Genomic DNA, 10456 nt, shown 5'->3' with positions numbered 1-10456 from the left:
TAGTATCAGTATTTGAATTAGGATTATCATCAAAAACTTCTTTACGTACCTAAAATATTGAAGTTTGAAAATTAACCTAGAATTACAATATTAAAATCTTACCAAAATTTCCATAATTTTCAGAAAAAAACCAAAAACCAAAAACTAATCAACTGAAATACAAAATATAAAAACCATTAACATGCAAGGTTGGCCTTTCTCAATTAATTCATTTTTTCACAACAAAACAAACAAACACAAGTACAAGCCATTAAGAAGCAAGTTTGACCTTTCCAATTAATTCTTTTTTCTCGCAACAAAACAAACAAACAGATGTACAAGCTATTAACAAGCAAGTTTGAAATTTCTAATTAATTATGTTTCATGAAACAAAATCCCTGCCAAACCGATGTAATTTAAATTTACAAAAATCTTTATTTTCATTTATTCATTTCTCTCCTAGATAGATAACTCTATGTATTCTTTATCTAAATATGCTGCAAATCTACCAATTTAAATTGAAAGGTCAATTTTCATGATATATTTTTGTATATTTTATATAATATATTCCTATAAAGATTCATGAATTTTATCAAAATCTTATTAAAATTTCCAAAATTTTGAAAGAAACCAATAAAAACTAACCAACGAAAATACAAACGATGAACATGAAGTTTGACCTTTCTCAATTGATTCCCTTTCTCGCAACAAAACAAACAGACAAAAATACGAGAGCGATTTACGTTTCACAGACAAAATAAACAAAGAGAAGAGCCACAGCGATTAACATGCAAGTTCTTTCCTAATTGATTCCCTTTCGCGCAACAAAACAAACAAACAAAAGTAGCGGAGAGAATGACAAAGTTTGACCTTTCGAATTAATTCCCTTTGGCGCAACAAAACAAACGAAATAATTATTTCACCTAGACACGGGTTAATTTAATTAATTAATTTATTAACTGATTGGTACTGAAATCGGTGTATTATTTATAGTAGTTGTGCAGGTTTAACAGGATGGTTGCAACGTCCAAGGGAGATTAACCTGCAAGTTTGACATTTCCAATTAATTCCCTTTCTCTCATCAAAACAAAACTATTATTCTTATTTTTATTTTTATAGGAGTGTTTATTATGTCACTCCCACAACAGTGAAATATTGGAACAGCATTGTGATATTAATCTGGTCCGTATTGCAATATTTTGTGATATTAATCTAATCCGTATTGCAATTTTTTTGGCCTTACAAAGTCAATTTAGCTTTATTATTAGGAGAACGGAATATGTTAGTATTGCCACAATGATTAGATAGTTTTTTTATGTGGGTGGGTGAGTTTTTATAGAAGAAGCTATATTGATTAACAATTTACATATATTTGCAGAAGCGAGATTGAATTTTCAATGTACATATTTACAAAAGTATGATTTACACCATAAATATGCTGCAGGAGTAGCGGAGCAACATTGATCAACATATAAGCTAGCTGCGAGAACAACAGGGTACATGCAACGAGAGGTTTGAACCTGGGTGGGGAGGTGGCAAGCATCCGTCCCAACAGCGGGGTAAATGCCCAATTGCATGATTGGGATTGGGTTAGTTTATATTATGGTGTGTGGTTATAAGAGATTAGGTTAGTTTATATTATGGTGTGTGGTTATAAGAATTTAAAAAGATTGGGTTAATTTATATTATGGTGAGTGGTTATAATATTCTAAGAAGACTTAGAAACCAAATCAATCTTTTCACATATGTACATTAGGTACATTATTCTATTTACATTATTCTTTGGGATCAATTAATATAATTTGTATTTGTTTTCTAGTTTATGTGTCTTATAGTGGTATCCCAGCGATTAGCTGGTTCCACCATATTAATTAAATTGTGCGACTAGTTTTGTGCTCATCCTGAGCATTGGGCAGGAGATCTTCGAGGAGATTCTCAACGGACGTATTGTGCCAGAACGAGCTTCTCTTCTAATCCTTGCTATGCGTGTTGGTTATTGAATTATTCAAACGAAAGGTGGAGGAGACCGGTGACCGTGAAGCGTGGTGATTGATGTTATCGAACAAAGACAACAAATGCCATTACATTGAAGAAAACGGGTTTCCAGTTCGATTAAGAATCGTAATTCCATTGATTTTATGGGCAGGCAGAGAGAGCACGCCATTCCATTAGCAACAAACTTTTGGAAGAGTTACGCGTTTTGCGAAATTGCCTTGGGATTTTGGTGGAAAGATCGACCTAGAGAAGAAATCATTGTAATTAATTGTTGATTTCGGCTCGAAGGTAATGATCTGTTTTTTTTGGAGTTGTCTTTAAAGAGACTTTTTTGAAGTTTTTCCAGTGGGTTTTTCAGTCAAAATACGGCAGCAATTTATTGAAATCGCAAGTTTGATAGCTAATTTCTGCACAATCAAAGCATTACAGGGGTTTTTCAGGTGTTGAATCTAAATATCTAGTTAAAAAACCATTTTAAATAATACAAATCAAGATTTAACCTCAATTTTTTCTGCCAGATTCTGTCACCTAAATCTCAAAAAAGTCACACTAAAGACAACTCCTTTTTTTTTTAGTGAAACAATAATTTTACGGTGATATCTTTCCCTGTTAAACCCCATTTGTTGATAAGAACTTTTGTGACAACACTCATGTCTAGTTTAGTTGCAAATGGAACTGTTGTTTGAGTGCAAAAATTAGTGAATTTGATATAAAGTGTTTTATTAAATGGACAAAGGTGAAGAAGGAAGGCAATTGTTGTTGAAGTGAAATAGCAAGTTTCCTTGAATTGAAAATAATGAAGCAATGTTGTTTAATCACTCCCATTTAAAATGTTCTTCTCAAAATTGTGCACTGGAAGCAGTATGAATTTCAGAATGAATCTCATGTCGCAATCATTTTTTTTTGTCTTCTTGTGCCAAGTCAACCATCTAACTGTTAAAAAAAATGGAGTTTCCTCTTATCTGGCCCAGAATAAAAATGTTCACATTCGTTATTTGATTGGTAGTATGTTATTTACATTTTTGCAACCTACATACACAAACACTCTTAAAAGCTGAAAATTTTTAATTGAAAATTTTGTTAGTTTGACAACGAATTATGTAATTTTGGGTAAAATGTAACTAGTTAGTTCTATATCGAAATGGTAGTTATGTAACGGAGGCCGCTGGTATAAAACTAGTGAACGCCTGAGAAATGTAATTGTGGAGAATCATTGTTGAATTAATAGAGATTCCAATCCCTTGCTCCGTGGATGTTTCCTTGACACCCTGTTAAGGTTTTACCACGTAAATCCTATGTGTTTATGCGTGTGATTGGTTTCAGTTTCTTTTCTTGGTCAATGTATAACTGAATGTGTGTAGTTTCTTTTCTCATTATTTCTGTCTTCGAACAACAACTAGTACCAAAGCCAAGTTGATTTAAAAAAAATGCCCAAATGTTTTCGTGAAGCGGGCGTTGAGATCCGAGGGAGTAGTTGAGCATTTCAACTTAAGTGGAGACCCGAGGAGAGACCTGACAGTACGCTTGCTTCTCGAGACTGGCGTGATCAGCGTTCGTAGAGGGAGATAGGCGGTGCAGAACCCCAGCTGCGATAAGCATTTGTAGAGGGAGATAGGCAGAGTAGAAACTTGGCTATGTTTGCAGAGTTCGTTTGCGATAAAGGACACTTCTTTTGTGCCTGCGTTTAGTGTGAAGGGAGGTCGTGAAGACCAAACTCCAGTGCTGTCTGTGTGATGGAGTGTCAATCCCTTGCCCACTCATCAGCCTGTGTGAGGAGCACGTGTAAGAAAGGAAGGGTGGCCTGCATGACCAAAACCCTCTGCGTGTAGCCGTGAAGACCAAACTCTAGTGTTGTCTGTGTGCTAGAGCAGAAAGGACAGTGCAGTGTGAAGGTGCCTGAGTCGTGCAAGGATGTTGTGTTGACTGCACACTCCCATAATGCCATTGCCCTCTACGTGTTGCTAGCGAGAGACCCATCGAAATGTGGTGGTTTGTGTTTTGCATGGAACCATCGAACTTGTGCCCCTACATGGTGCGTGTTGGAGCAGAGAGGAGCAGAGAGGGAGCCAATTGCCAGAGCCATCTGCTGTCTGATTCCGGGTATTTGTGAAAAGTAAAATATTCTTCAGAAATTTTTAATTTGGGCAAAAACCAGTGGAATTTTGTTTCCAGAAATCAATTTTTTTTGTTGAAGAAAAAAAAACAAAATTTTTCATTAATTTGAAGAATAAAATTGTTGAAAGGTTTTTCAGAAAATATTTTTTTCTGAAGAAAGAAAAAACAAAGTTTTTTCATTGATTTGAAGAATAAAAAGAAAAAAAATTGTTGAAGGGGTGTTTCAAAGAAGGGAATTAAAGTTTTTTTTTTTTTTAAAGGAAACAAAACCCTAGATTGAAACCCTAGAAACATGGCCAAGATGTCAAATGCAAAATTCGAGGTGGATCTACTTGTGCAACAAGGGTTGCATAAGGCATTGGATGGGGCAATTAAGAAACCTGCAACCATGACTACTTAAAACTGGGAGGACTTGGATGCCCGAGCTCTCAGTACCATCAAGTTATGCCACGCGAATGGAGTTCTCTTCAATATTGTTGAAGAGACTAAAGCTTCAGGATTGTGGGGAAAACTAGAAATAATCTATATGACAAAGTCATTAACCAACATAATTTATCTGAAAAGACAATTATGCAGTCTTCAAATGAAAGAAGGTTCAAACGTTGCAGAACATTTGAATGTTTTTAATACACTTATATGTCAATTAACAGATATGGAAGTTAAACTACAAGAAGAAGATAAAAGCCATAACCTTTTTGTGTTCTCTGCTCGAACCATGGGATCACTTCGTAACTTCAACCAGTTTGAGCACTACTAATTCTTTGAAGTTTGAATCAGTCGTGGGAGCTCTCCTGTTTGAAGAAGTGTGAAGGAAATCCAGTACTGAAACAGTTGCATCAGAAGCCATGGTAGCTAGAGGATGCTCAAAGGAAAGGGGAGAAAGACCAAGGGGGTCTTCCAGATCGAAATCGAAGGGTAAGAAGTGTAAGACAAAATGTTGGCAATGCAATAAAATTGGACACTTGAAGAAAGACTATTGGAAATGAAAGGAATCCGTTAACCTGAAGAAGGAAGCGAATCAGGTCAATTTAGGTATGTTAGACGAAGTTTTATCTGTTGAAGAATTATGTATGATAGATGAAACTTCACTTGAATGTAATGTTTCTCAGGGTTTAGATAGCTGACTATTAGACTTCGGTGCTTTTCATCACATGTGCCCACCTAGAAATTGGTTTACTTCGTATAAACATGTAAATGGTAGTTCTATGTTTATGGGTAATAATGTGTCATGTCAGACTATTGGGATGGGAGGTATCAGGATTAAGATGTATGATAACATAGTTAGAACATTAACTAGTGTTAGACATGTACCTAATTTGAAGAAAATTTTGATTTCTTTGCGAGTGTTGGATTCAGATGGTTATAAGTTTACAGGTCAGGATGGCGTCTTAAAAGTCTTTAAAGGAGCCCTAGTGGTTATGAAAGCAGAAAAGGTCGGAAATCTTTATAGGTTAAAAGGAAGTACTCAGGTCAGTGAAGCAGCGGTTGCGTCAGAAAAGGAAGAAGTAGGAACTCGTCTATGGCATCAACGATTGAGTCATATGAACGAGAATGGTCTTCAGATACTGATGAAACGTAAATCTCTTCCCGATCTGAAATCCTTGAGGTTAGATTTCTGTAAACATTGTGTGTATGGAAAATAGTGTAAATAGAGATTTAAATTTGGAAATCATAATAGTAAAGATGTTTTAGACTATATTCATTCTGATATGTGGGGACCATACCCTATTGTGTCATATGGAGGTGCTCTATATTTTTTAACGTTTATTGATGATTTCCCCCGTAAATTTTGGGTCTTTATGCTAAAAAGAAAGCTAATGTATTCAATGTCTTTAAACAATTTAAAGCAATGGTAGAGAAAATAACAGGCAAATCTATTAAATGTTTAAGCACTCACAATGGTGGTGAGTTCACTTCAGTTGAATTTGAACAATATTTTAAGGATGGGGGAATTATTAGACACAAAACTGTTGTTTATACTCCTCAGGAAAATGGTGTTGTTGAGCGTATGAATCGGACTCTTATGGAAAGAGCCAGAAGTATGATCAGCAATGCTAACTTGCAAAAGGAGTTGTGGGTAGAAGCAGTGTCTAGGTCTACTTGTTATTTAGTTAATAGATCACCTTCAGTAGCAATTGATTGTAAAATTCCTAAAGAAGTTTTGACAGGTCAGTCATGTGACTATTCACATTTGAGGATATTTGGTTGTGATGCTTATTCTCTTATTTCGAAAAATCAACGTTCAAAATTAGATCCAAAGTCGAAATGTTATATCTTTGTTCGATATGACTATGTAGTGAAAGGATATAGGTTGTGGGATCCTACATTGTGGAAGATAATCATTAGTAGAGATGTAACATTTGATGAATCCTCTCTTTTAAAATCAAATGTTGAAAGAATTGAACAGGAACAGGTATTGCCAAATCAACGAGTTCAGTTGGAGGCTAGACCTTTCAGTGATAGTCGAAAGGAAGGAGAGACTTCTGGAGAAAAAGGTGTTGAAGACACAAAGGAAGCCATTGAAGCTTCTGAACCATTTCAACAACCAGTCGGTCTAAGAAGGTCTACAAGGGAAAGGAAAACTCCCAAAAGGTATGAAGATTATGCTTCATCTTTTGCTTTGATTACTGATGATAGGGAACCTTCGTGTTATCAGGAAGCAGTAGATGATACAGATAGTGAAAAACGACTATGGAAGAAGAAATGGATTCCTTAGCCAAGAACAATACCTGGGATCTTGTAGAGCTTCTTGAAGGGAGAAGTGTTGTTGGATGCAAGTGGGTCTTCAAACTGAAACAGAAAGTTGATGGAAGTATCGAAAGGTATAAGGCGAGACTGGTAGAAAAAGGGTATTCTCAGGTTGAATTTATATACTTTCATGAGATTTTTTTCTCCAATTGTAAAACTTGTTTCTATTCGTACTGTGTTGGCACTAACTGCATTACTTAATCTTGAGTTAGAACAATTAGATGTTAAAACAACTTTTCTACATAGTGATTTGAATGAAGAGATATATATGGAACACCCAGAAGGTTTTGTATAAGGTCACAACAGAAGATTAGTTTGCAAGCTCAGGAAGTAATTGTATGGTCCGAGGCAGTCTCCCAGATAATGGTACAAGAATTTTGATTCCTTCATGGTGAGCCAGAACTTTATAAGAAGTGAGCATGATCATTGTGTATACTTCAAAAGTTTCAATGGCATATTCATTATCTTAGCTTTATATGTTGATGATATGCTTATTGCAAGCAAAAGCATGGAAGAGATCAATAGGTTAAAGGCTCAACTTTCTAAGACGTTTTATATGAAGGATATTGGAGGAGAAAAACATATCTTGGGCATGGAGATACACAGAGATAGGAAAAATGGTAAGCTTTGGTTATCACAACAGAAGTATGTGGAGAAAATACTTGAAAAGTTCTCCATGAACAATGTGAAACCTGGTAGTGTTCCACTAGCTTCCCATTTTAAGCTTTCTTTGGTTTTGAGTCCTAGAGATGATGAAGAAAAGCAGTATATGTCTCATGTACCATATGCAAATGTTGTAGGAAACTTAATGTATGTGATGATATCTACAAGACCTAACATTTCACATGCAGTTGGAGTTGTCAGCAGGTTCATGGAAAATCCAGGTAAAGAACATTGACAAGCAGTGAAATGGGTGCTTTGATATCTAAGAGGCACAGGTGACCATTGCATCGTCTTTAATGGTAGTGAAGGATTAGTCTGTGGATATGAAGATGCTGACTAATGTAGGTGATTTGGACAAGACAAGATCTACTACAGGTTATGTCTTTACTCTTGCAGGTGTTGCAATTAGTTGGATGTCAAAGCTTCAAGAAACAGTTGTGTTGTCCACTACTGAAGCTAAATATATAGCTACTTCAGATGCTGGTAAAGAAGCAATCTGGTTAAAAGGTCTGCTCGATGAGATTGGAAGGATGCAGGAGAATATGAATGTACTTTGTGACAGTCAAAGTGCTATTCACTTGGCTACAAATCCTGCTTATCGTAGTAGAACCAAACACATTGATGTAAGGTATCATTTTCTGAGACATGTGATCGATGGTGGAAAGTAGCTCTTCAAAAGGTCCATACGCGAGAGAATTGTGCAGACATATTCACAAAGCCAGTTACAGTAGAGAAGTTGCGATGGTGTTTAGCTTCTCTGATCAAGTGCTCATGTCCTAAGTGTCGTAAAATGCTCAAAATTTAAAGTACTTAGAACTGGTTCAAAGTTGAATGACTGGAAAGTGCTCATCTTCCCGATTTCAACGCTGCAAACAGTTCAAAAAACGGTCGCCGTATGAGGAAGTTATGGCAAAAAGAAGAATTTGTCCATAACATTAGAAATTTTAATTTTTCAAAAAAAAAATTAAAAAAGGAATATTCTACCTGCACAAAATCCGAGGCAACCACCCAAACATTAAATGTAACTGCAATTAAGTTGGCAGAATTTTGGCAGGAGCGCCAAATTTGGCGGACCCGCCATAATTGGCGGAGCTATCTCGAGTTAACTAAAGTTAGCTGGAGTTTTTCTAGGGGCAAACTGGAGAAAGTTTAAATGGCCATAACTTTGGCTAGGAAAGTCGGTTTTGGAAGAAAGTTTTTTTGATTTTGGGTATTTTCAACCTTCTGAAGCCATTGGTGCAGGTCTTACAGCCGTCTGAGGTCATTTGCAGAGGTTTTGGAGCCGTGAAAGTTCTAGGAGCCACTAGGGCCCAGTTTTGTGAAGACTGTATCGGGTTGCAGGTATCCATTGGAGGTGATCGAATAGTCAATCCTGAAGGATTCAAGTGTTCTTAATCCATTTTTACCATCTATTTCTATTCAGCTGTATTTTCAATTTGAGCATTTAATAAAAACAAGGACAAGCCCGGTTGGGAGCTTTGGACCCAGCAGACGTAGCCCTGGAGGGGGTGAACTGCTTTATCAACTTCTTTTACATTTGTGGTTGATTTATTTTGCAGATCAAATTCGTTTTAATGTGTTAAACAGTAAAAGGAAATAACTCTGCTATGCTTAAATGGGTCATGAACAGCTGAAAATTTCATGTCTTTTCTTTCTGCAAGACATGGAAATCTTTTAAACATGTTTAATTCTGAATTGAATACCTTGCAAACAAATTTCTAGTTTCAAATTTAGATCAAGTTGGTATCAGAGCTCAGGGTTTTTGTGAAAAGATCTTCTAACTGTCTTGCAAAGTATTGATGCTTACTAGGTTGAAACATAAAAGAGGGGAAGGACAGTTGACTAGAGAACGAGAGAATCCTCAGTCAAGGAAGGCCAGAGAGCCATCACCTCCACCTTCAATTTCACCCTCAAGAGTATCAACAGAAGCTTCAAGGATGTCTAAACATGAAGGAGAAATTACTACAGAGACAGATCCAAGAGAAGAAGAAAGAGTCTTCAGAAAGGCTTTCTTGGACCTCACTGAAATGGTATTGTACCAAGAAAGAAATGAGAAATTGGCTGTAGAAGGGTCCAAACATCCACATGAAGGAGAGGGTTTTTCAGGAGGTAATAAGGATGATGATCATTCCAAGAAAGGACATGGAGGAAATGGTGATCCACCACCCCCATCTTCACCTTCTTCCTCTTCATCTTTGTCTTCTTCTGTTCATAAGCATAGATCCTCTAGAAAAAGTCCTTTTTTGAAGCTTGATGTAAAATTCGAATTACCTATGTTTAATGGTGAAGTGAATGTACAAAAGCTTGACAACTGGATTAGGCAGTTGGAAGTTTACTTGAGGACCCAGAATATGCATAATAATGCCACAAAGATTCAGTTGGCTTCTTTGAGAATGGATGGAGCAGCATTGGTCTGGTGGGAGGCCACGACTAAAGAGGAGATCAAGAAATTTGGTAAGGTTACCTTAACATGGCCTGAATTTATGTTAGCCGTTAAAAAACAGTTTTATCCTCTTTCTCACATGCAGAAGGCCATTATGAATTGGAAAAATTTCAGACAACTTAAGGGTCAGAGTGTCCAAGACTACACCCAAGAATTCAGGAGAAGAGCTCTCTTGTTAGGGGTATATTTGCAGACCCAGGAAACCTTGCTGAAATACATTGGTGGCTTGCATAGCCACCTTAGACACACCATCTTGATGTTTAACCCTAATAGCCTGGACGAGGTTTGTGTCCAAGCTACCCATTTAGACGCAAGGGGAAAAAACACATTTGAAGAGGGTAGAAACAAGCCCCCCAAGGGGAAAAACAAAGAGAAAACCTCCAAGGGAAAGGGAAAAAAGAATGCATCTGTCAAACAGGAGAATGAGAAAGTGATCTGTAATCATTGTTCTAAACTAGGTCATGAGGAGAAAAACTGTTGGAAATTATATCCTGAAAAAAGACCTCAATTTAA

The sequence above is a fragment of the Pinus tabuliformis genome, chromosome 2_2, assembly GCF_031772625.1.
Source record: "Pinus tabuliformis cultivar Carrire ecotype Pingquan chromosome 2_2, CPIR1, whole genome shotgun sequence".
NCBI lineage: Eukaryota > Viridiplantae > Streptophyta > Pinopsida > Pinales > Pinaceae > Pinus > Pinus tabuliformis.
Note: the sequence above shows the minus strand (reverse complement) of the source record.